Source organism: Mesoplodon densirostris, chromosome X (assembly GCF_025265405.1).
Source record: "Mesoplodon densirostris isolate mMesDen1 chromosome X, mMesDen1 primary haplotype, whole genome shotgun sequence".
Taxonomy (NCBI): domain Eukaryota; kingdom Metazoa; phylum Chordata; class Mammalia; order Artiodactyla; family Ziphiidae; genus Mesoplodon; species Mesoplodon densirostris.
The window spans coordinates 33491572-33515472 of record NC_082681.1 but is presented as its reverse complement, the minus strand read 5'-3'; the positions used below and the strand labels follow the sequence as shown (position 1 = coordinate 33515472).

Genomic DNA, 23901 nt, shown 5'->3' with positions numbered 1-23901 from the left:
CTGATTACTCTGAGTTAGCTGGAAAAACATCGAGTGAATTAAGAAATCTGGGAAGCGTGTAATATATACACGTATATTTCATGTCATCAAAGATACTGTTTAAATGTTTTAGTGTTTAAAGGATACGATTCCCTTATCTGTACAAATCCAGTTATTTCTAACTCTGCCATACCTCACCTAAGCTAGAATTATGGGGTATTTCCTGTGATGACAATATAATGCTTTTTTATAGTGAGGATTTGAAGCCCTGAGAGGAGCTGAATCTAAGTCTTGTTTTGTGAGAGTGATTCAGGCATTGAGTAAGAATGTGATTTGAATCCTGAATTCATTCATTCTCGGATTTGGTACTCAGTAGAGGCGTCACATTTCAGACTTTATCTAAGGCTCCCTTAACTACTTCTAGGCTTTTTCTGACATTTTTGCGATTGGCCTAGAAGCCACCTGTGATCCTCCGTGGAGGCCCGAGCTGTGTTGGAGTGCAGCTCAAGGTTTGGGGGTCCCAAACAGGAAGTGACTTTGGTCCTCAAAGAAGTCACTGCCAGCCTGTCGTCTGGGTTCACTGTGCTGCTGGACCAACCCAGCCTCTTCGTCACCACCTCTGAGTCAGAAGTCTGGGCAGGGCGCAGAGGCTGATGTGCAGATTCCACTCTGGCAACCTATCCTGTTCTCATGGCCATGAGCTTTCTGACCGGCTGCTGTGAACTGGCAGGCCTTGGGTGGGAGGGATGCTGGTCGGGCCAGGGCTTTCTGCTGCTGTCGTATGCATCTGCAATTACCTCCTTCCCTTTGCTGGTCGATTAATAGTCTGGCCACGCACCTCTGCCGGCAGGAAAGTCTGTTTTGTTCACTCCTCTCCCTGCCTGACCCCCCACCCCATGACACAGAGCGTGATTGACTTGGCTCAAAGCAAAGAAGCAGTGAGGCTGCAGAGCCTGTAAAGCAGTCAGAAACATGTCTCACTTAGCCCTTGCAATTGTGCTGCCTTGGCTGAGCCTCTTGCCCCCCTCCCCTGTGCTGGCCCTTAACGTGCTTCACCAAGGGATGGTTGCTAATTTGGAAATTTAATGCATCCACCTTCTTTGGGGATGATTCTTATGGCAGTAGAACTACCAAATAGGGCTGAATACCACTAAAATGTGGTAAAGCACTGGACTGGAAATAGGAAAACTGGGTTCTGGTCCTGGATCAGCTGTGTGGTCCTAGACAAATCTCTCTCTCTCTCTCTTTTTTTTTAACATCTTTATTGAAGTATAATTGCTTTACAGTGGTGTGTTAGTTTCTGCTTTATAACAAAGTGAATCAGTTATACATATACATATGTTCCCATATCTCCTCCCTCTTGCGTCTCCCTCCCTCCCACCATCCCTATCCCACCCCTCTAGGTGGTCACAAAGCACCGAGTTGATCTCCCTGTGCTATGTGGCTGCTTCCCACTAGCTATCTGTTTTACGTTTGGCAGTGTATATATGTCCATGCCACTCTCTCACTTCGTCCCAGCTTACCCTTCCCCCTCCCCATGTCCTCAAGTCCATTCTCCATGTCTGCATCTTTATTCCTGTCCTGCCCCTAAGTTCTTCAGAACCTTTTTTTTTTAGATTCCATATATATGTGTTAGCATATGGGGTTTGTTTTTCTCTTTCTGACTGACTTCACTCTGTATGACAGACTCTAGGTCCATCCAACTCACTACAAATAACTCAATTTCGTTTCTTTTTATGGCTGAGTAATATTCCATTGTATATATGTGCCACATCTTCTTTATCCATTCATCTGTCGGTGGACACTTAGGTTGCTTCCATGCTAAACAAATCTCTTCTTCATCTGTTAGAGGGGAGGGGCAACGGTTGCATTCGATGATCTCTATAAAGTCCAAGTGCTCATCCTTCCATTCTCTTTCCTGTTCATGCAGACAGAAATGTTTTGGCCCATTTTTGAGAGTGCCTTCTCTTTTCCTTGGTCTCCATATCTCCCTTCACCTGAGCCTCTCTTGTAGTGAAGAAGTTATGAATCTATTTCTTTTGAAAGCTGCCCAGGGAATTGGGCAAGATTGTATTAGAGATGCCTAAGTTCTGGGAGTTTTGATTTTGAAACTGACATGGAATTCAGGATTAATAGAGGTATTGTAGTCCCATCTGGAATTTTATCTCAGAATCACAGGGAGATCAGCCCAGCTAACTGTGCTGCAGTAAGATTTGGAACTAGACATCTCAGCCGCAGTTTACTCTCTTGCAAGTGACTTGAGCGGGTGCAGGAGGAATAAGCTGTGCCCTCACCTCTCATCCTTAGTGCTGCCCAGAAAAGCAGGGGTGGAGGCTGGAGAAGGTGTGGCAGCAAACTTGGGCCCGGATACCTAACAAGTGGCCGACTTTATTAAATGCCCACTGTTTGGTGACTGAGCCAGGCATTGTGGAGCAGGGAGACTGAGGGGACAGCTTTCTACAAACAAACCCTGCCTGTTCTTGCTTTTGGGCCTCCATCAAGTTGTTTTCTCCAATTGGCAGGCCTTCCCTCTCTTCTTAGCTTATTGAAAATCCTCACCATCCAGGAAGTTCCACCTCTTGCGTGAAGTTCAGCAAACTTTTACTGAGGCCCTTGCAGTTCCCCAGCCCTCTTTGGGGGATATAAAGATGAATAAAGACTTAGTCCCTGTCCTCGGGTGGACCATGCTATATAAATATATTGTCCTGCTTGGGTCACTGTTGCTTCTTGTTTCTTCCTTTCTCCTCTTCAGCTAAAGCTTAAGCCCCTTGAGGGCAAAGGCTGTGTTTCGGGGGGCTCACAACCACTTCAACTTGGGTGATTCACTAGAAGGGCTCATAAGATTCAACAGTGGGTTTTAGTCACAGCTAAGGTTTCTTACAGCAAAGGATAGAGAGAAAGGCAGTGGGAAAAATATATGCGTCGCTCAGGCACAGGCTTCCAAGTTCTTCCCTACCCAGGGCCACACAGGAGCAGCTCACAGCAAGCTACAGGGACACCTGTGACATGTCTGTGCCCAGGAAAGTCCACCAAGTCTCAGGGTCTGAGGTGTTTATGAAACAAAACTCAGGACTCCAGCATCGAAAGCAGGTACATCATGACTCTTCTCAAACACTCCTGAGAGGTCCCCCTGAACTGGTACAAACATGCCCCATTTCTCTGGACAGATACGTAAAACAACAAGGTCAATCAGAGACATAAAAAAGCCTTCTGAGGGCCATAGTCCCCAGGGTAGGTCAAGGGTCAGTTATGATGCCAGGCTCCCCTGGAGACACGCAAGGACTGATCGATAAGACCTTCTGTGTTAACTCCTTCTTCCAAGCTGTGTCTGGTACAGTTCATGTCCCCTCTCAGAGTGCTCAGCGTGGGGCAACACAAGACCTGGCCTCTCCTCTGAGCTCCACTCAGATGCACGTCACTATCTACTCACCACATCCAGTCCCATAGACACTGACACGTGAACCTGTCAAAATGTGAACTCGAACCGCCCCGCCCCCAACCACTCTTCCCCATCTCAGTAACTGTCAGCATCAGTTGCTCTATTGCTCAAGCCCCCAAATCTGGGCATCATCCTTGATCCTCCTCTTCCTCTCACCTCCCACAGCCAATCTGTAATTCCTGTTGATTCTAACTCTGAGGTGTATCCCAAATGTGACCACCTCCCATTCTTTCGGCCACCCTGCTCCAATCCACTATCATCTTTCATCTGGGTTACTCACCTTCTTAATGTTTCTGTTTGTCTCCCTTATGGTGTGTTCTCCCCTCACCACCCAGAGTGATCCTTCAAAATGTGTACCAGATGTTGTCACTCCCTGCCATTCACAGCCTCCAGTGGCTTCTCACTGTGCTCGGATTAAAATGCAAGCATTTCACTCCCCTGCTCGCTCATCATGCTCCAGCCCCAGAGCCAGTGAGTCAGTCTGTTTCCTCCTTGTGTGATATTCCTTCTTCCAGGACTGTTCTTCCCCTAACTCTTCAAATGCTTGGATCCTTCTCATCCTTAGCATTTTATTCCCACCATCAGCCCCTCATGGAGACCTTCTCTGACCACCCTATTGAAGGTAGCCTTGCCCCTTGCCTCACCTGAAATCATGATTGTTTATATATTTGCTGTCACTCAGCGCTGGCTGGAATGTAAGCTTGTGAGAGAAGACGCTTTTCTATCTAGTCCACAGTTTATATCCCCAGCACCCAGCACTATGGCAAATTCAGAGTAGGCATTCAGAAATATCTGTTGGTGCATGTAGCAGATAATTAATAAATAATCAGTATGTGACTACTTAAAAGTGATGAGCCAGTCTCTGCCCTTAAAAGTTTACATTCTACTGGAAAGTTGAGTGAGAACCAGCAAAACATGCAGAAAACTTCGCTGTGCTTTCTGGTATCCAACGTAGGGCATGTCAGTCCTGCTGTCCTGGACAGCAGAAACCAGCAGACTGCAGAGGGGCCCCATCGAGCAGCTCGAATCCCTCCAGCCCATTGTTCTCTTTGATGGGCTTCTAGGGGCTGTTGGAAGGGAGATACCAGCAGCCTGGAAATTCCAAATGGAAGACAAGGATCAGGGGGCATTGCTGTCTTCTGCAGGGTAGGGGCAGTGGTGTTTTTGCCAGAGCAGTGCTCCCAGTGTACTTGCACCATGCTTCTGGCTTCTTCAGAGCCTGGCTTTATGGGTCTCAATAGATCCTGGAACTGTCTAATATTCTTCAATAAATTTCCTTTCTGCTTCAACTAGTCAGAGTGGATTCTGTAGTTTGTAACTAAGAACTCTGACCTATCTAACAGGTTGAGGGGGGAAAAAAGATGGAAAATCAGAATCCTGACTTATAACTGACACTTAAGCTTGAATGGAAAATGTTAAAATTATACTGACGTTGGGGGCATGACTTCGAAATTGAACTAACACATGTAGCTATATCCAAGTGATATGCTAGGTTTGAGGCAGAATACTTTATTTACTCACATGCCTGGGGAAAATTGTGTATTTTTTTTTAGATGTTGGGGGCAGGAGTTTATTAATTAATTAATTTATTTTTGCTGTATTGGGTCTTTGTTTCTGTGTGAGGGCTTTCTCTAGTTGTGGCAAGCGGGGGCCACTCTTCATCGCGGTGCACGGGCCTCTCACTGTTGTGGCCTCTCTTGTTGCAGAGCACAGGCTCCAGACTCGCAGGCTCAGTAGTTGTGGCTCACGGGCCTAGCTGCTCTGCGGCATGTGGGATCCTCCCAGACCAGGGCTCGAACCCGTGTCCCCTGCATTAACAGGCAGATTCTCAACCACTGCGCCACCAGAGAAGCCCTGTGTATGTTTTTATGTGTATGTACAGGGCCATTAAAAAAAAAAAACATTTGCTTCTTTCAGTTATATGCTATTATAAACCAGCATAGCTTTTATTACAAGTATGTCAGTTACTAAGGGAAAGAGACTTAAAATATTTTAAGAAAGCAAAACTAAAGTATAGGGACTCCTTGCATACAGGAACTCACGTGTTCCCAGAGAGTTTAACAGAGAGTTAGCTTAAAATGTGTATCCTCGGGCTTCCCTGGTGGCACAGTGGTTGAGAGTCCGCCTGCCGATGCAGGGGACGCGGGTTCATGCCCCGGTCCGGGAAGATCCCACGTGCCGCGGAGCGGCTGGGCCCGTGAGCCGTGGCCGCTGGGCCTGCGCGTCCGGAGCCCGTGCTCCACAACGGGAGAGGCCACAACAGTGAGAGGCCTGCGTACCACAAAAAAAAAAAAAAATGTGTATCCACCCTTATGGTCAAAGTCCTACAAGTGAAAACAAAGCACCATTTCCCTTATCAAATCGGCAAAGACTTTTTAAAAATGTTATTACTCAGTGTTGGTGAAAGTATGAAGAGATAGGTACTTATATGCCCTGCTGGTAGACATGTAAGTGAGTACAACCTTTCTAGAAAGCCATTTTACAGTCTGGAACAAGGGCCTAAAAAATGTTCATATTCTTTTTCCCAGTAAACTCAATTCTAGGAGATTTATGTTAAGGAAATGATCAGAGATTACGTGCAAGAATGTTCCTTGCAGCAGTTTTGTAATACCAAAATCTTGGAAGCAACATAGGTGTTTAACACTCAGGAAATAGTACCATCACAAGGTGAAATATTATGCAGCCGTCATTATGGAGGGTTTTGAATACAGGCACGTAGAATGATGATGATGGTGGTGGTGATGATGGCCAGCACTTATTGATCACTTACTATTTGCCAGGGACGACTACACCTCTTCACGGGAATTCTCGGATCCTTGAAACAACACTTTAAGGTGAGTGCTATGATTATTCCCATTTTGCAGATAAGAAAACTGAGGTTCAGAGAGCTTATGTAACTTGCCCAAAGTCACACTGTAAGTGAGCAATAGAGCCAGGGCTTGAATCCAGGCCTGACTACTCCAAATTTACATAAAGGCTGTTAACAGTAGTAATCTTTAGGTGATGGGATTATAGTGATTTTTAAAATTTTCTAGTTTCTATTTTCCTTTATGCTCTCAATTTTATACAATGATCACTTATCAGTTTTATAATCAGAAAAAAAAATAGTAGCTCCTCCCAGGTATTCCTGCCACCCAGGGATATATAGTGACTTCTGGCGGAAGTGTCCAGGAATGAGGGTAGGGCCGAGGGCCTTGGGGCGGGAAATACTGAAGAGTTTCCTTGGGCTCGGCCTCCCCTGCTCCATGGCTAGTCCCGGTTTTTCCTAAGAACACTGCCCCCTAACTGGACTGGACAAGCAGCCGCCTTGGTCTGGGTTCTTTGCTTCTGTACAAGTAGCGTCTTGCTGAGGAAAGGAATGGCATATGAGCAGTGACAGAGGGCAGGAACTGCCTGGGTTTTGAACTTCCTCCTAAAATTGCCCACCTAAATTCCTGGGTTTCACACTGCTTGCCTCGTAGCTGTGTGCTATGCAGCAAGAGTTCTGATTTGGCGCCTCTGGTATGCTTCTCTAACACCTCTACCTTTAGACCAGGGGTCAGTCAGCCTCCTTCTGGCTCTGACTGGGCAGCAAGCTTGTTGAGGGGACCTCGTGTGGCCGCCAGTGGGTCATCACAGCTTGTCCTGTTTCCATACGTGAATCGGTGACTCCACCTCCCACCTGATCACAAGTCTGGTGTTTTCCCCAGACTTGGGTCGCTGAGGGAAGATGAGGCAAGAAAATGCAGCAGACTCAGTGTGACGCCCTGCTCTAGGCCTGGGAAATCTTCCTCAGTGCTCCTGCCTTACCAAGAACAAATCAGTCCATGAAAGAAAGACACTCAGGGAGTTTGCCTCAGGTTAACGGAGAGACCTGGGAATGAAACTGAGCTCTCCTGTTCTGGGCCCCCTGTGCTGTCTATATTTAGCCACGCTGCCCCGAGCCTTGTCCACCTTGTCTGAAAGCCAAAGCAGGCAGTTTGCTCATAAACATTCCTGTGCCTGCCAGCTCACGCCAGCCAATCATTTAGATGTCTGTCTTAAAATGAGAGGCTCCCCTTGCACCCAACTCCGAGGGCCTGCAGAGAATACACACCGAGGGATTCACAGCCCGAGTTTTTCCCAAGGCCAAGTGACCTCAGACAAATGCCTGAAAGTGAAAGGCATGTGTCTCACTGCTTCACCTTGGCAGGGCTCAGCCAGTGCCTCCCTCTCAGACCCACTGTTCCTGGTCACAGTTCTTTGAGTGTGTTGACCTACTTTCTCCCCTTCAGAGGGAAAGCAGAAACCAATACATGTCTTGTGAGTACTCTTGCTTTCAGCAATGTTGATTCCTTCTTCTGGCCCCTTGTCCTTTCCATGCTCCATTATCACTCTGCTCTACTCACTTGAAGCATGACTGAAGCAGAACCCTGAGTGTTACTTACGGTCCCTGTTTTATAGCTGTGTTTTCAGAGGTGGTGTGGCCCACACGTCACGGGGATGGGGACAGAGCCTGCCCACCCCTCCTTTCCCTACTATAGCCCCTGCTGTTAAGTGACATGCGCTGGAGTGAAGTTGCTTCTGCATGAGAACCTTTTGGGAATCAGCAGGGTGTCTCTGATTTTGTGACTGGGGGCATTATGGACTGAGAGACATCCAGCTTGACTTGACCGTTTCCTACATCTTCGATGTGGGCCTCCGAGAAGAGTCTTAGGTGGCTCAACTCTTTAGTTGCTTTGACAGGCAGAATTCTTCTTTGGACAGTGTGTACAGGTGACTCTCAAATACATTCATTGAGATTTTCGGTGGCAAATTAATCATTTTAGGCTGTCTTTACCCTTCCCGGTATGCATGCCATTGCCCACTTCTCTAGACATCAGTTAGAATCAGCTTGGAAAATATACACTCATTTTAATATCAGTCTGAGAAAAATTAATTAGATGGATAAATCCTCTGGGGTTCAGAGGTAGGTTATGGCTGCGTCGTATGATGAATTCCAGAGTGCCTTTGGGATTGTTGACTGGCTTTAATAAGCTGCCATGTCTGTTCTCCATGACCATGGGTAATTGAGTGTATCTTATTTAGCTCCCCTATCCCTGGCTGCTTTGTCTCCTTTCTTCCCAACTCATCCCTGTGTGCAGAGCAGATCATATATAACCAGCCTGCCTTCTAGCATCCTGTTAGATGCCATTGACATCGGGTAACATGTGATTTTAAAAAGGTTCCAGGTCCTTTTCACCAGCTCCAAAATCATATTGGAGTCGTGGTGGCCACAGGAGGCTGCACCTCAGCAGCCGGCTGGGCCAGGGTTAGGGTGAGCCCTCCCTCTGGAGAGCTGAGCCGGCAGCAGGTGGGGAGACAGGGTGTGGCTGTGGATGACAGTCAGGGATCTCTGCTTCTTGTGGCTGTAAAGTGCCTGTCCTGCACTGGATCATCTGGGTTGGTTGGAGGCACAATGAGAATGAATAACAACAGGACCTCTGTCTCCCCAGAACTGGAGAGGGGAGGGTGCAACTGGGATGGGGCACGAGGGTGAGCTGCAGGCAGTGGATAGAAAGGGTGATATTACTGAGGAGGTGAATGATGGAGGGGACGATAATGAAAGTTATTACCTTAACGTATGCCTCAAAGTTTCCCCAAGACGCTGAAGTGGGAAGAGCCAGACCGGCAGGGTGGAGAGAAGGGGGGCAGCAGTTACAAGAAGCTCACTGAACCTACCCTCTGGTGCCACGCTGACCTATGCAGCCTTCTGTGATGAGGGCAATGTGCTTTGTGTGCACTCTCCAATATGGCAGTCATCAGCCACATGTGGCTTTTGAGCACTTAAAATGTGGCTGATGTGACTGAGGAACTGAATTTTTAGTTGTAGTTAATTTTAATTAATTTAAATTGACCTACATGAAAAGATGCTCATCATTGCTAATTATTAGAGAAATGCAAATCAATACTACAATGAGATATCACCCCACACTGGTCAGAATGGCCATCATCAAAAAAATCTACAAACAATAAATGCTGGAGAGGGTCTGGAGAAAAGGGAACCCTCCTACACTGTTGGTGGGAATGTAAATTGGTGTAGCCATTATGGAAAACAGTATGGTGGTTCCTCAAAAAACTAAAAATAGAGCTACCATATGATCCAGCAGTCCCACTCCTGGGCATATATCTGTAGAAAACCATAATTCGAAAAGATACGAGCACCCCAATGTTCACAGCAGCACTATTTACAATAGCCAAGACATGGAAACAACCTAGGTGTCCATCAACAGAGGAGTCGATAAAGAAGGTATGGTACATGTATACAGTGGAATATTACTCAGCCATAAGAAAGAATAAAATAATGGCATTTACAGCAACATGGATGGACCTAGAGATTATCATTCTAAGTGAACTAAGTCAGAATGAGAAAGACAAATACCATATGTATGATATCACTTATATGTGGAACCTAAAATATGACATGAATGAGCTTATTTACAAAACAGAAACAGACTCACAGACATAGAAAACAAACTTATGGTTACCAAAGGGGAGAGGGGGTGGAGGAGGGATGGATGGGGAGTTTGGGATTAGCAGATGCAAACTAGTATATATAGGATGGATAAACAAGGTCCTATATAGCACAGGGAACTATATTCAGTATCCTGTGATAAACCATAATGGAAGAGAATATGAAAAAGAATATATATATCTATAACTGGGTCACTTTTGCTATACAGCAGAAATTAGCACCACATTGTAAATCAGCTATACTTCAATAAAATTTAAAAAGTAAATAAATAAATTGACCTAGCCGTGTATGGCTAGTGTTTGTCCAATGGGGGCAGTGCAGCCCTAGAGTCACGGTTGACAAGGGTGAGTGGGGCGGTCCACATAGCACAGGGAGATCAGCTCAGCTCGGTGCTTTGTGACCACCTAGAGGGGTGGGATAGGGAGGGTGAGAGGGAAACGCACGAGGGAGGAGATATGGGGATATATGTATATGTATAGCCGATTCACTTTGTTATAAAGCAGAAACTAACATACCATTGTAAAGCAATTATACTCTAATAAAGATGTTAAAAAACAATAAAGCACGGACTGCAGCCGGCAGCCCTGGCATAAATCCTGGTTTGCCATTTACTAACTCTGCAACCTTGCACAAGTTATCCAACCTCTTTGAGCCTATTTTCTCATCTGTAAGATGGGGAGCCTAACAGTACAGATATCACAGAGGGCTGTTGGAAAGACTGAATGAGGTAATCCATGTAAAACTCTCAACAAAGTGCCTGGCATCTATGGGGCTCTCAGTAAGTGGTTGCTGTCAGGATGTTTTGATGTTAAGATGTTATGATGTTTTGTCCTATCTTACTTTTCTGTGCTTTGGCCCTAGTCGCTGAACATCAGTAAATCAACCTGACTTGCTAAGTGCCTGGAGGTGTGAGGATAATGACATTTGCCCTTATTGACTCCCGTGAGCCCCATAGCACAGGATCTGTTATTTGATTTTGTAACTGTATTGTGTCTGAGCTCTGAATGAAATGAGATTTTTTAATGAAAGAAAAGATGAAATAGTCAAGGTCAGAATAATAACATGAAAAAAAGTCACATGTCCCACATTTCCAATTTCACATTCATTGAACAGGCATTTGCTGAGAGACTAGTGATTACAAGCACAGACTCTGGAGCTAGACTGACTGGGCTTGTATCCATTACTAGCTGTGTAACTTGAGCACAGTTACTTAATTTCCTATTTGTCTTTATTTCCTATTTGTCAGTTGGGCATAATACTACCTGCCTCATAGGGTTGTTGTAAATGAATCAATACATGTAAAGCACTTATAGAATTACTTGGCACTGATAAACACTTGATAAATATTGGCTGATGTGATTACTATATGCTAGGCACTATATTAGGTGCTGGTAAAACAAAGCTAAGGAAGTACCATCCCTGCCCTCATTAAGCTTATAGGCTAGTAGAGGGAGAGAGCTACATGAACATAGAAGTACAATAAGATACTACAGAAAATAAAGATGGAAGATGCTCAGGATGCTGAGGGGACATCAAGAAAGAAGAGAGCAAGTTGGCTTGGTTGGAGGGCAAAACTTTTCATAGAGCTGGAGAACAGGTAGTGGTGGGGTGCATCGCAGGTACATGTTTGTAGAAATAAACAAGGATGATGCATCCAGAGAACTAAAGGCAATTGATAAATTGGTATGCCTAGGATGTAAGGGAGAGGGAGTAAGCAGAAGACAGGATTGAAAAGGTCAGCAGGAAGCAGGTCCTGAAAGACCTTATACATTAGGTTTAAGAATTTGTACTTTATCTTTTTTTTAAAATAAATTTATTTATTTATTTTTGGCTGCATTGGGTCTTCGTTGCTGCACGTGGGCTTTCTCTAGTTGCGGTGAAGGGGGGCTGCTCTTCATTGTGGTGTGTGGGCTTCTCATTGCGGTGGCTTCTCGTTGCAGAACATGGGCTCTAGGCGCGTGGGCTTCAGTAGTTGTGGCACACGGGCTCAATAGTTGTGGCGCACGGGCTTAGTTACTCTGTGGCATGTGGGATCTTCCCGGACCAGGACTTGAACCCATGTCCCCTGCATCGGCAGGTGGATTCTTAACCACTGCGCCACCAGGGAAGTCCTGTACTTTATCTTGAACAATGGGAAACCATTGAAAGGTTTTAAGTAAGGAAGTACCATGATCAAGGGATTTTAGAAGGACCCTACTGGCAGCAGTCGGGGGTCAATACTGGAGGCAGAGATACCAGCTAAGAAACTATTGTAGTCATCCAGGCATGAGATGATGAGATTGATGACCTAAGGTAACTGTCACGGGGTTGGAAAGGTGGGGAACTGTACTGGAGATGTTACGAAGAGGTCCAACTGACTGGTGAATACAGAAGGAGGACCAGTTTTGAAGAGGAAGTCGATGGAGTCATTTTGGGACACACGGGGTTTATGTAAGGCATTTGATGGTAGTTCTGGAACTCCTGGGAGAAGGAGGTGAGGACTGGAGATACAAATGTGGGAGACATTAGAACTCTGCATCAGGCCCCCTTTTTCTCATTCTCTGCTTTCTTCCTAGGTTATTTATTCCCGGGGCTTTAAATACTGTATCTATATTGATGAATTCAATTTCTAAACTTCCATCTCTAGCCCTGACCACCTCACCGAAGTCTATCTAGACTTCTATAACTAGCCGTCTACTTAGGATCTCCAGTTGGGTGACTCATACACATCTCAAATTTAACATGTCCAGAACTCAGTTCTTGAAGCAACCCCCAACCCTGCTTGCTCCTCCCCTTATCTTCCAGTCTCAGTGAATGGCACCCACCATCTGTCTAGTTGCTTCAGCCAAAAACCTGAGGGTCAGACACTCTGGTTGTTCCTTCAAGTTGCCTTTGTAAGAATTCCTTCCCCTGCCCATCTCTTTTGAATTTCATTCTATTCTTTAGGCTCTCCTTGAAGTAATCCCAAGGTCACACATTTCCCATGGCTTCACCAACCTCCATCCATCTCCCGACTCATTCATTCAGCAAATATTCATTGAGTACCTTCTAGGTGCTAGAGATTCAGCAGGAACAAGGCAAATAGAGTTGCCACTCTCATGGAGCTTACATTCAAGTGGCATGGAAGAAACATAATGAACAAGCAAACCAATAAATGAAACAACTGCAGATAACAGTAAGTGCTAGGAGAAAGTAAAACAGGAGATGCGATGAGACACTGACCAGGCTCGGGGCCTACTTAGTTGGGATGAACAGGGAAGGCCTCACTGAGGAGCTGACACTGGAGCTGAGACGTGGATGATGAGAGAACATTTTAGGCAAGTTCAAAGACCCTCAGGAGGGAGCAAATTATAGCTGGGAGCATAGCAAACAAGGATGGGATGAGATCAGAGATTTAGGCAAGGGCTCTATCTTACTAGGTCAAAGCAAAGAGCTTAGATGTTATGCAAAGTGTATTCGGAAGTCCTTGGAGGGCTTCAAAGCAGGGAGACTGATATGAGCTGATTTATATATTTAAAAGTGGGCTCTGGCTGTTGTGTGCAGAATGGCCTATGCAAGCAGGGAGACCGGGGAGGAGACTGTTGCAGTGATCTGGGAGAGCTGACAGTAGCTTGCATTACAGTGGAGGCCACGGACATGGAGAGAAGTAGAGAGACAGAGTATGTTTATAGGAGAGAGGACTGGTGGAATTTGCTGGATAAGGGATGAGAGATGAGGGAGAGGAAGGAATCAAAGGTACTAGCACAGTACCTAGTAGGTGCTCAATGAATATTTGCTGAATGAATGAGTCAGGATATGGATGGAGGTTGTTGAAGCCATGGGAAATGTATGATCTTAGGATTACTTCAAGAAGAGCCTGAAGAGTAGAATGAGATTCAAAAGAGATGGGCAGGGGAAGGAACGCTTACAAAAGCAACTTGAAGGAACAACTAGGGTGGTAGGAGGAGAAACAGGAAAGTGTGATAGTACAGAAGGCAATCCTGTTTCCCTCTCCAGAAGTAACCAATGCTAACAGATGGGTGGGTAGCCTTCCAAATCATCTTCTATATATTTACATACATTCATAAATGTTTATATTACATGCATATGTAGTTTGGGGTTTTATGTAAATGAACTCATAGTACATGCATTATTCTAGCACTTGGGTTTTTTTTAAAAAGAAACAGTTTTGTTGAGCTATAATTCATGTACCATACAATTCACACATTAAAAGTGTACAGTTCAGTGGTTTTTAGTTACATTCACAGATATGTGCAACCACCACCATCGTCAGTTTTTGGAACATTTTCATCACCTCAAAAAGAAACTCTGTACCCTTTAGCTATCACCCCCTTATCCACAATCCCCACCCATAACCCTAAGCAGCCACTAATCTCCTTTCAGTCTGTACAGATTTGCCTATTCTGGACTTTCATATAAATGGAAGTATATAATAGGTGGTCTTTTGTGACTGGCTTGTTTCACTTAGCACACGTTTTTGAGGTTCATCTATGTTATAGCATGAATCAGAACTTCATTCTTTTTATTGCTGAATAATATTCCATTGTACATATAGACCACATTTGGTTTATCTGTTCATCAGTTAGTGGACACTGGGCTGTTTCCACTTTTTAGCTATTATGAGTAATACTCTTCTGAACATTCAAATACAAGTTTCATGTCTCTTGAGTATGTACCAAGGAGTGGAATTGCTGGGTCATATGGTAGCTCTATGTTTGACATTTTGAGGAACTGCCACACTGTTTTCCAAGGTGGCTGCACCATTTTACATTCCCACCAGCAGCCTATAAGGGTTCCAGTTTCTCCACATCTTCACCAACACTTGTTACAATCTATCTTTTTGGTGATTGCCATACTCAGGGGTGTGATATCACTTGCTTTTTAATTTAAGGTGCCTTGAATATTGTTCCACATCAGCACATATAGATTTATTGTGTATATAACTGCTATGTAATATTCCACAGAGACCATGCTTTTCAAGATGATCCTGTCTGTACTGTTATGTTATTTCCTCCCCCCAGGGCTCAGCAGAATGGACATAGAAACAGCAGTGGTTGATGATTGCATTGATCCAAATTTGGAAGTTGTGTGGCAGGTAAGGCAGGAGGATGAGGTGAGAATGGTGTTGATGGTAATGGTGAGAGAGTTCTTGAAGTGAGTTATCAACCCTGGTGCATAGCATTCCTGTGTAAGTGACAGTGACGAGGAGCTGGAGTGGATGGTATAGCATAGTGGCTGGAACCTTAAAAATAGGGGTTTTGCATGACACTGGAAAGATAGTTTTGTTTTGCTTTGTTTTGAATTTACCCATTTCCTTTGTTGAGTTTTTCTTTCTCTCTTCTAAGGTAAGCTGGGATGAAGTGAGAGAGTGGCATGGACATATATACACTACCAAATGTAAAATAGCTAGCTAGGGGGAAGCAGCCACATAGCACAGGGAGATCAGCTCGGTGCTTTGTGACCACCTAGAGGGGTAGGATAGGGAGGGTGGGAGGGAGATGCAAGAAGGAGGGGATATGGGGATATATGTGTACATATAGCTGATTCACTTTGTTGTACAGAGAAACTAACACAACATTGTAAAGCAATTATACTCCAATAAAGATGTTAAAAAAATCTACAAACAATAAATGCTGGAGAAGGTGTGGAGAAAAAAGGGAACCCTTTTGCACTGTTGGTGGGAATGTAAATTGATACAGCCAGTATGAATAACAGTATGGAGGTTCCTTGAAAAACTACAAATAGAACTACCACACGACCCAGCAATCCCACTACTGGGCATATACCCTGAGAAAACCATAATTTAAAAAGAGTCATGTACCACAATGTTCATTGCAGCTCTATTTACAATAGCCAGGACATGGAAGCAGCCTAAATGCCCATCGACAGATGAATGGATAAAGAAGATGTGGCACATATATACAATGGAATATTACTCAGCCATAAAAAGAAACGAAATTGAGTTATTTGTAGTGAGGTGGATGGACCTAGAGTCTGTCATACAGAATGAAGTAAGTCAGAAAGAGGAAAACAAATACTGTATGCTAACACATATATATGGAATCTAAAAAAAAATAGTTCTGACGAACCTAGGGGCAGGACAGGAATAAAGACACAGACGTAGGGAATGGACTTGAGGACACTCAGAGAGGGAAGGGTAAGCTGGGAAGAAGTGAGAGAGTGGCATGGACATATATACACTACCAAATGTAAAATAGATAGCTAGTGGGAAGCAGCTGCCTAGCACAGGGAGATCAGCTCGGTGCTTTGTGTCCACCTAGAGGGTTGGGATAGGGAGGGTGGGAGGGAGATGCAAGAGGGAGGGGATATGGGGATATATATATACATATAGCTGATTCACTTTGTTATACAGCAGCGACTAACACACCATTGTAAAGCAATTATACTCCCATAAAGATGTTAAAAAAAGATTACATCATTCACTGTTTGTCTTCTTAAACAGATAATTCAGAACATAGTGTAACCTTCCTTTGTGACTCAGAATGGCCATTATGACCATCTGCTTTTGCCCTGGACCTTTGAGGCATGTAGGAATATGTCTTTCCCTATTAAATGGGTCCCGGATTTCTGTGCTTTTGAAATTCTATCTCGTTTAGTTTCCAGCTTTACTCTTTTTGATGTCAGAGGCTGAGATCAGCATATTCTAGGTTCTTCTAATGTACAGGTGTTTGAACAAGGACTGACCCCATACACCTCCTGTGAAGTTCATGGATTTTATGGTGGCAGTTTGACATGCTGTTTAGATGTTTTTTTCTTTTCTAGGTTTGTGGTTATATTATGGCAGAGGTTATGAGAAACCTGATCTCCAGAGAAGTGTTGGTGCTTCTTTAATATGATATAGCTATTTTGGGCTAGTTTTCTAGCATTGAAGGATTTAATGAATAAGTTTGTATTTACCTTACCCACACTCTTTTTAATGGTAGAGATCTGCTCTGTCCAATACAAGTAGCCACTAGGTACATGAAGCTTTTACAATTTAAATATAAATTAATTGAGTAAATCAGTAGTACTAGCCACATTTCAAGTTCTCAGTAGTCACATGTGGCTAGTGGCTACCGTACTGGAGAATGCAGATACACAACATTCCCATCATCACAGAAAGTTCTATTTTTCAGCAGTGGTCTAGACTTCGAATCAGTCTCCTCTCAGGTTTCCCCTTTCCAGATTGAAGTCTCATGTTTTCAGCATGTCCTTGTGCAGCAGCCATGTTCCTACTACTCTGCGATACCCCCTGACCTCCTACCCTGATCATGTCACTTGCCCTCTGTCAGTGTATTAGCTCCTGTTGCTGCTATAACAAATTACCACAAACTTCATGGCTTAATACAACACAAATTTATTATCTTACAGTTGTGGAGATTAGAAGTTTAAAATAAGCCATTTGGGGACTTCCCTGGTGGCACAGTGGTTAAGAATCTGCCTGCCAATGCAGGGGACACAGGTTCGAGCCCTGGTCCAGGAAGATCCCACATGCCACAGAGCAACTAAGCCCATGCACCACAACTACTGAGCCTGCACTCTAGAGCCCGCGAGCCACAGCTACTGAAGCCTGCACACATGGAGCCCATGTTCCGCAACAAGAGAAGCTGTCGCAGTGAGAAGCCCGTGCACCACAGCAAAGAGTATCCCCCTGCTCAACGCAATTAGAGAAAGCCTGCACGCAGCAACAAAGACCCAACACGGCCATAAATAAATAAATAAATTTATTTTTTAAAAATCAGCCATATTTTAGCTTACAGAAGCCACCTGCATTCCTTGGCTCCTGGCCCCTTCCTCCATCTTCAAAGCCAGCACATAGCATCTTCAAACCTCTCTCTCACTGTCTGACCTCTGCTTCACATTGCCTTCTCTAACTCTGACCATCCTGTCTCTCTTTTATACGGACTCTGTAATTAGAATAGGCCCACCTGGATAATCCACAATAATGTCCCCCTCTTAAATCCTTAACTTAATCACACCTGCAAAGTCCCTTTTACCATGTAAGGTAACATTTCCACAGGTCCCAGGGATTAGGATGTGGACATCTTTGGGGAATCATGATTCAGCCTACCATAACAGGCAGTGTTCTCCAGTGGCATCTTATTTTCCTTGAGGACCAGTGCTGCACAGAGTATGCCACACACTGATATGCCAAGGTTTTATGCAAAGGAAGGAGAATATTTTAAAATCTTATTTTCTGCCACCATCCTGTCTGGAAATACCAAACTTTGGTTGTTCTGACTCCTCAAAATATGATCCTGTGAGTACAGTGGCACAGGAGTACCTTATAGGCAAGACAGATCCACAGCTGACTCAGCATCCTATCAAGAGTGTTTGCCCCACTGTAACACAGTTGCTCCTTCAGGGCTGATGTCTGCCAGCCTTTCTTAAAAACAAACAACACACACACATACACACAAACAAAACCCCCCAAACTGGGAGCTTGTTATATTAACCAAAGCAAAGCCTCCTGAGTTTCCCTTTGCCAAGGAAAGGGTGGCAGATGAAAGCCTGAGTCATTCCCAGGAGAAGCAGCAGCAGAAACCAGTGCAAAATTGGTCTTCTACTTCCAGTCTGGACAAGATGGCATAGACTCATTTCTCCTTGCTCCTCCCAGCTAAGTATAATTATGAATCCTAGAAATAATTCAAGAGGCAACCAAAGGAGAATTCTAGAAGATGTAAAGAGGACGGCAGAATGGTTAGGAATTCCAGGACTGGAGGAACACTATGGTAGCCTTATGACTTACTACCCAACAGAAGAAGGCAACCCAGGCCCAGCATTTCCCAGCTCCCAACCTAGCAACAGTGGATCAGATAGGCTCCTTCTCCCTCTGGTTTGAATGGGAGTCCTGCTGACAACACCAAGTGAGCATGGCAACTCCAGCAAAGGGAGTCTAACAGGGAGCCCCACTGACAATAAGCAGCCAGGGGAAGTGCTTTCCTTTCCCACCAGACCAGAGACTCCCCTACCCCACCAAAAGATACTGTGCAACCAGGGCACCATCAAGAGGAAATCCCACTACAACAAGTAGTCTGGCTCAGGAAGCCTTTGTCCCCATGGTCTTAAGGATCCCCTCTCCCCAGAAGAGATACCAGGAGGGCAAACAGCACTGGCAAGTGTGTGTGTGTGGGGTTCCACCAGAGTAAGCAGAGCCAGGGAAGATTTGTTGTTTCCACAGACTAGAGACTCACTTCCTCCACCTAGAGACATCAGGCAACGCAGCCTGGTAAAGCACCTTCTGCTCCTTCAGGCAACACCAGCAGGGACCAGTGAGGGCCCCATCAGCACCACATTAACCAATCAGACCAAAACTGCACCACAGAGGCTCTGAAAAGTAAATCATCATTGAAATCACAGCCTACAAAAGTAGGTTAGGACTTGTGTGCTAAACCTAAACATTGACTGCCTGCTAAAATAAAAGATTTAAATAGTCTCCTAACATAGTAGCCGAAATGTCCAGAATACAATGAAAACACCCATCATACCAAGAACCGGAAAATCACAACTTGAATGAGAAAAGACAATCAACTGATGTCCAAGATGAATCAGATGTTGGAATGATCTGACAAGGATTTTAATGCAGCATCACAAAAATGCTTCAATAAGCAATTGCAACATCTCTTGAAACAAATGAAAAAAATAGAAAATCTGAGCAAAGGAAAAACAAGTTATACAGAAGAACCAAACAGAAATTATAGAACTGAAGAATACAATAATAGAAATTCAAAACTTGCTATATAGGCTCAGTAGTATAGTGGAGATGACAGATGATAGAATCAGTGAGCTTGAGGATAAACCAATAGAACTTACTCAATCTGAGCAGCAGAGAGAAAATAGACCGGAAAAAAAATAGAGCCTCAGAAACCTGTGGGAAATAGCAAAAGATCCAACATTCATATCAGAGTCCCAGAAAGATACCAAAACCAGACAAAGGCAGTGCAGAAAAGGGAGAAACTATAGACAAGTATCTCATGAACTTAGAAAAATCTTCAACAAAACATTAGCAAAATGAAACCAACAATGTATAGAAGAATTATACACCATGACCAAGTGGGATTTATTCAAGGTATGCAAGCCTGGTTCAATATTTTAAAAATCAGTCAAGATAGTCTGCCATATCAAAAGGCTAAACAAAAATCATATGCCCATATCAATTGGCACAGAAAAACACATTTGATAAAATTCAACATTTATTTGTGATAAAAACTCTCAGTACACTAGGAATTAGAGGGGAACTTCCTTAACCGTGTAAAGAACATCTACAAAAAAACATACAGCTAACATTATACTTAATGGTGAAAGACTGAATGCTTTTGCTCTTAAGATTGGAACAAGGCAAGGATGTCTGCTCTTATCACTTCTATTCAACATTGTACTGGAAGTTCTAGACAGTGAAACAAGGCAAGAAAAAGAAATTTTAAAACATACAGGTTAGAAAGAACAAAGTAAAACTGTCTCTATTTGCAGAAAACTTGATCATCTGCATACGAAATCACAAGAAATCTTAAAAAAAACCTTCTAGAACTAATAATGGAATTCAGCAAGGCCATATGATACAAGAGCAACACACAAAAATCCATTACATTTCTATATAGTAACTGGAAATCTAAAAAAACACCTTTTATAAGTGCTCCAAAGAAAATGAAATATTTAGGTATAAACTAAACAAAACAGGTACAGGATTTGTATGCTGAAAATTACAAAACACCGATGAAAGAACTTAAGACATTAGTAATTTGAGAGACTGACTGTGTTCATAGATTGGAATACTCAATCAACATACTAAGATGTCAGTTCTCCCCAAGTTGATTTATAGGTTAATGAAATCTCTATCAAAACCCAAGCAAGGATTTTTGTAGATATAGATATAGATAGGCTTATTGTAAAATTTCTATGGAGGGAGTTCCCTGGTGGCCTAGTGGTTAGGATCCTGGGCTTTCACTGCTATGGCCCGGGTTCATCCCTGGTCGGGGAACTGAGATCCCGCAAGCCACGTGGTGTAGCTCCCCCCCCCCATTTTTTTTATATGGAAAGGCAAAGGACCTAGAGTAGTTAAAATGATTTTTATAAAGAATAAACTTTTTAAAAGAATAAGCCAGTGTAAAGGCTTACTATATAGCGACAGTAATCAAGCTAGTATGGTAGTAGTGGAAGGGAGACACACAGATAAATGGAACAGAATAGAGAACCCAGAAATAAACTCACACAAATTTGTTCAATTGATTTTTGACAAAGATGTAAAAGCAGTTCAATGGAGGAAGGGTAGCCTTTTCAACAGATAGTGCAGGAGCAATTGACATCCATAGGCAAAATAAGTGAACGTTGACCTAAACATCACACCGTATACAAAGATTAACTCAAAATGGATCACAGACTTAAAGTGTAAAACTATAAAACTTGTAGAAAAGAAGCCCACAGGAGAAAATCTTCATGGTCTAGGGCTCAGCAAAGTGTTCTTAGGCTTGACACCATAAGCATGATCCATAAAAGGAAAAACTGTTATTTGGATTTCATCAAAATTACAAAGTTTTGTTCTATGAAAGATCCTATTAATATGAGCTACAGAATGGAAAAATATTTGCAAACTACATATCTGAGAAAAGATTTTTATCTGGAATACATAAAGAACTCTGGAAACTCAAACAATCCTGTTAGAAAATGGGCAAAAGATATGAACAGACGTTTCACTAAAGAGGATATACAGGTGGCAAATAACACATGAAAGGATGTTCAACACCTAAGTCATCAGGAAAGTGCAAATCAAAACCACAGTGAGGTATTACTACACACTTCTCAGAATAGCTAAAATAAAAAAATAGTGACACCAAATGCTGGTGAGGACGCAGAGAAACTGAATCACTCATACATGTATTCTTCAACAGATTAATGGTTAAACTGTAGGACATCCGTGCCATGGAATAGTACTCAGCAATAAAAAGAAATGGGGTATCGGTTCATGTAATAACTTGAATAAATCTCCCAGGAATCCTCCTGAGTGAGAAAAAGCCAGTCTTAAAAGGTTACGTACTATATGATTATTTATATAATACTATTGAAATGACAAAAAACATAGCGATGGGAACAGGTTAGGGGGTGCCGGGGATTAGGGAATGGGGCAGATGGAAGGTGAGTGTGGCTGCAGAGGAAGAATCCTTTTGGTGATAGTACAGTTCTGATCGTGTCGGTGGATACGTGAACCTACACATGCGATAAAATTGCATACAACTAAATACACAGACACATACAAACAAATGTTTACAAGTAAAGCTGGGGAAATCTGGGCAAGATCAACAGTTTGCAGGAGTGTCAATACCTTGATTGTGACATTATACTGCAGCTTGACAAGATGTTACCCCTTCGGGAAACTGGATTAAAGAGTATGTGGTATCTCGCATTATTTCTTACAATTGCATGTGACTCTACAATGATCTCAAAATAAAAAGTTCAATTAAAAAAAAGATGAAGACAAAAAATTGAGCCCTTGAACATTTTGCCAGAAGCTGGGCTAAGGAATCTGCTTCGTTGCACGGGCATGGAACTAGTTGGCTATCTGGCTACAGACTAGATAGTTACAAAGAACAGTGACTCCCCCAGCCTGGGGATGCAGCCCCTTCGGGAGCCTCTGATAATCCAAACAGGTATTGTTCACCTTCTGGAAATTCTCAGTAACCAAATTTAATTGCAAATCACTTCCATGAAAAAGCAAACGTTTGCTATATGTCTTCATATCAGAGGGCCGCACCAGGAAATCAAAATAGGGTATCTCCATCCTGTCCCCACCCTAGCCCTTCTAACATAGGAATGATCATTGTTCATGGAGCCAATATGTGAGGGCTGAATGGGCCTGTTAACTCTGTATGGTGAACAGTCGCCACCCCTAACCCTGGTCAGTCAGCCAGCAGGCTCAGACCACAAGAGGAACTCTGAGGGGGAATGAGAAGCTGTGGATGATGGGCTGCAAACCCCATTCCATTGCTCGGCCAGCGCCTCCAAACATATGCTCCGCCGCCTTCTTAGATTCAACACCTTCCTTAGGAGGAGCTCAGAGGGTTTTTATGATCTTTTCCGAAGAGCCCTTTTCATGTCTGTTCTTCAGACCTGGAGCATCTTGAACTTACCACTTGATTTTACAGAGGCGAAACTTGATTTCACAGAGGACTAAACAAACAATGGGAAACGTGCATTTCCCCTTAATATTAGTTTTTAAGTTAATATATAGAAAAATTGATTTTATTGGTATACAGTTCTATGAATTTCAATACATGTATAGTTTCATGTAATCACCACTACAGTCAGGATACAGACTGTATCTGGATTCATCCCCCCAAGCTCCCTCATGCTGCCCCTTTGTAGTTACACACACAACCCCCGCCCCAAAACCCTGGCAACCACTGATGTGTTATCCATCACTGTAGTTTGGTCTTTTTTGTTTGTTTGTTTGTTTGTTTGTTTTTTGCGGTACGCGGGCCTCTCACTGCTGTGGCCTCTCCCGTTGCGGAGCACAGGCTCCGGACGCTCAGTCTCAGCGGCCATGGCTCACGGTTCCAGCCGCTCCGCGGCATGTGGGATCTTCCTGGACCGGGGCACGAATCCGTGTCCCCTGCATCGGCAGGCAGACTCTCAACCACTGCGCCACCAGGGAAGCCCTGTAGTTTGGTCTTTTTGAGAAAGTCATAGAAATGGAATCATACAGTAGGTAACTTTGAAACTGGCTTCTCTCACTCAGTATCATGTCTTTGGGATTCATCACATCGTTGTATCTCTCGGTAGTTCATTTTAAGATCCCTTTTTACTTAAGAATTGCTCTCCAATTTTGTTGATTAGTCCTCTAAGCAGGCTTTGTAATAGTGCAGCAACAGTGTAATCTGTGTGCAATGAAATCACCTTTGGTCAAGTGACTGACAGTTATTAATGTTTCTCTTATCCAGTTCTTAATCTGTTTCTTCTGGTGAAAAAAAAAAGTAGAGAGGCAAGAAGTAGGTAATAATTTCTAAACAAGCATTATAGAGTTCTAAAACTAGAAAGCAGC

The 23901-nt window shown here is 43.6% G+C and overlaps 1 long non-coding RNA gene across 12 annotated transcripts in view; it reads left to right on the top strand.

The window, feature by feature from the left end:
* Positions 1-23901, top strand: part of LOC132482365 (uncharacterized) — an 82049-nt gene that overhangs the window by 20775 nt on the left and 37373 nt on the right. For 11 of the 12 annotated variants that reach the window (XR_009530907.1, XR_009530900.1, XR_009530903.1 and 8 more), the window contains 2 exons: positions 6199-6252; positions 14891-14964. This is a non-coding gene — a long non-coding RNA (uncharacterized LOC132482365). Of the gene's footprint in view, positions 1-6198; positions 6253-14890; positions 14965-17240; positions 17570-23901 lie in introns of those variants that run through there. The other variant, XR_009530910.1, reaches the window with a different exon arrangement.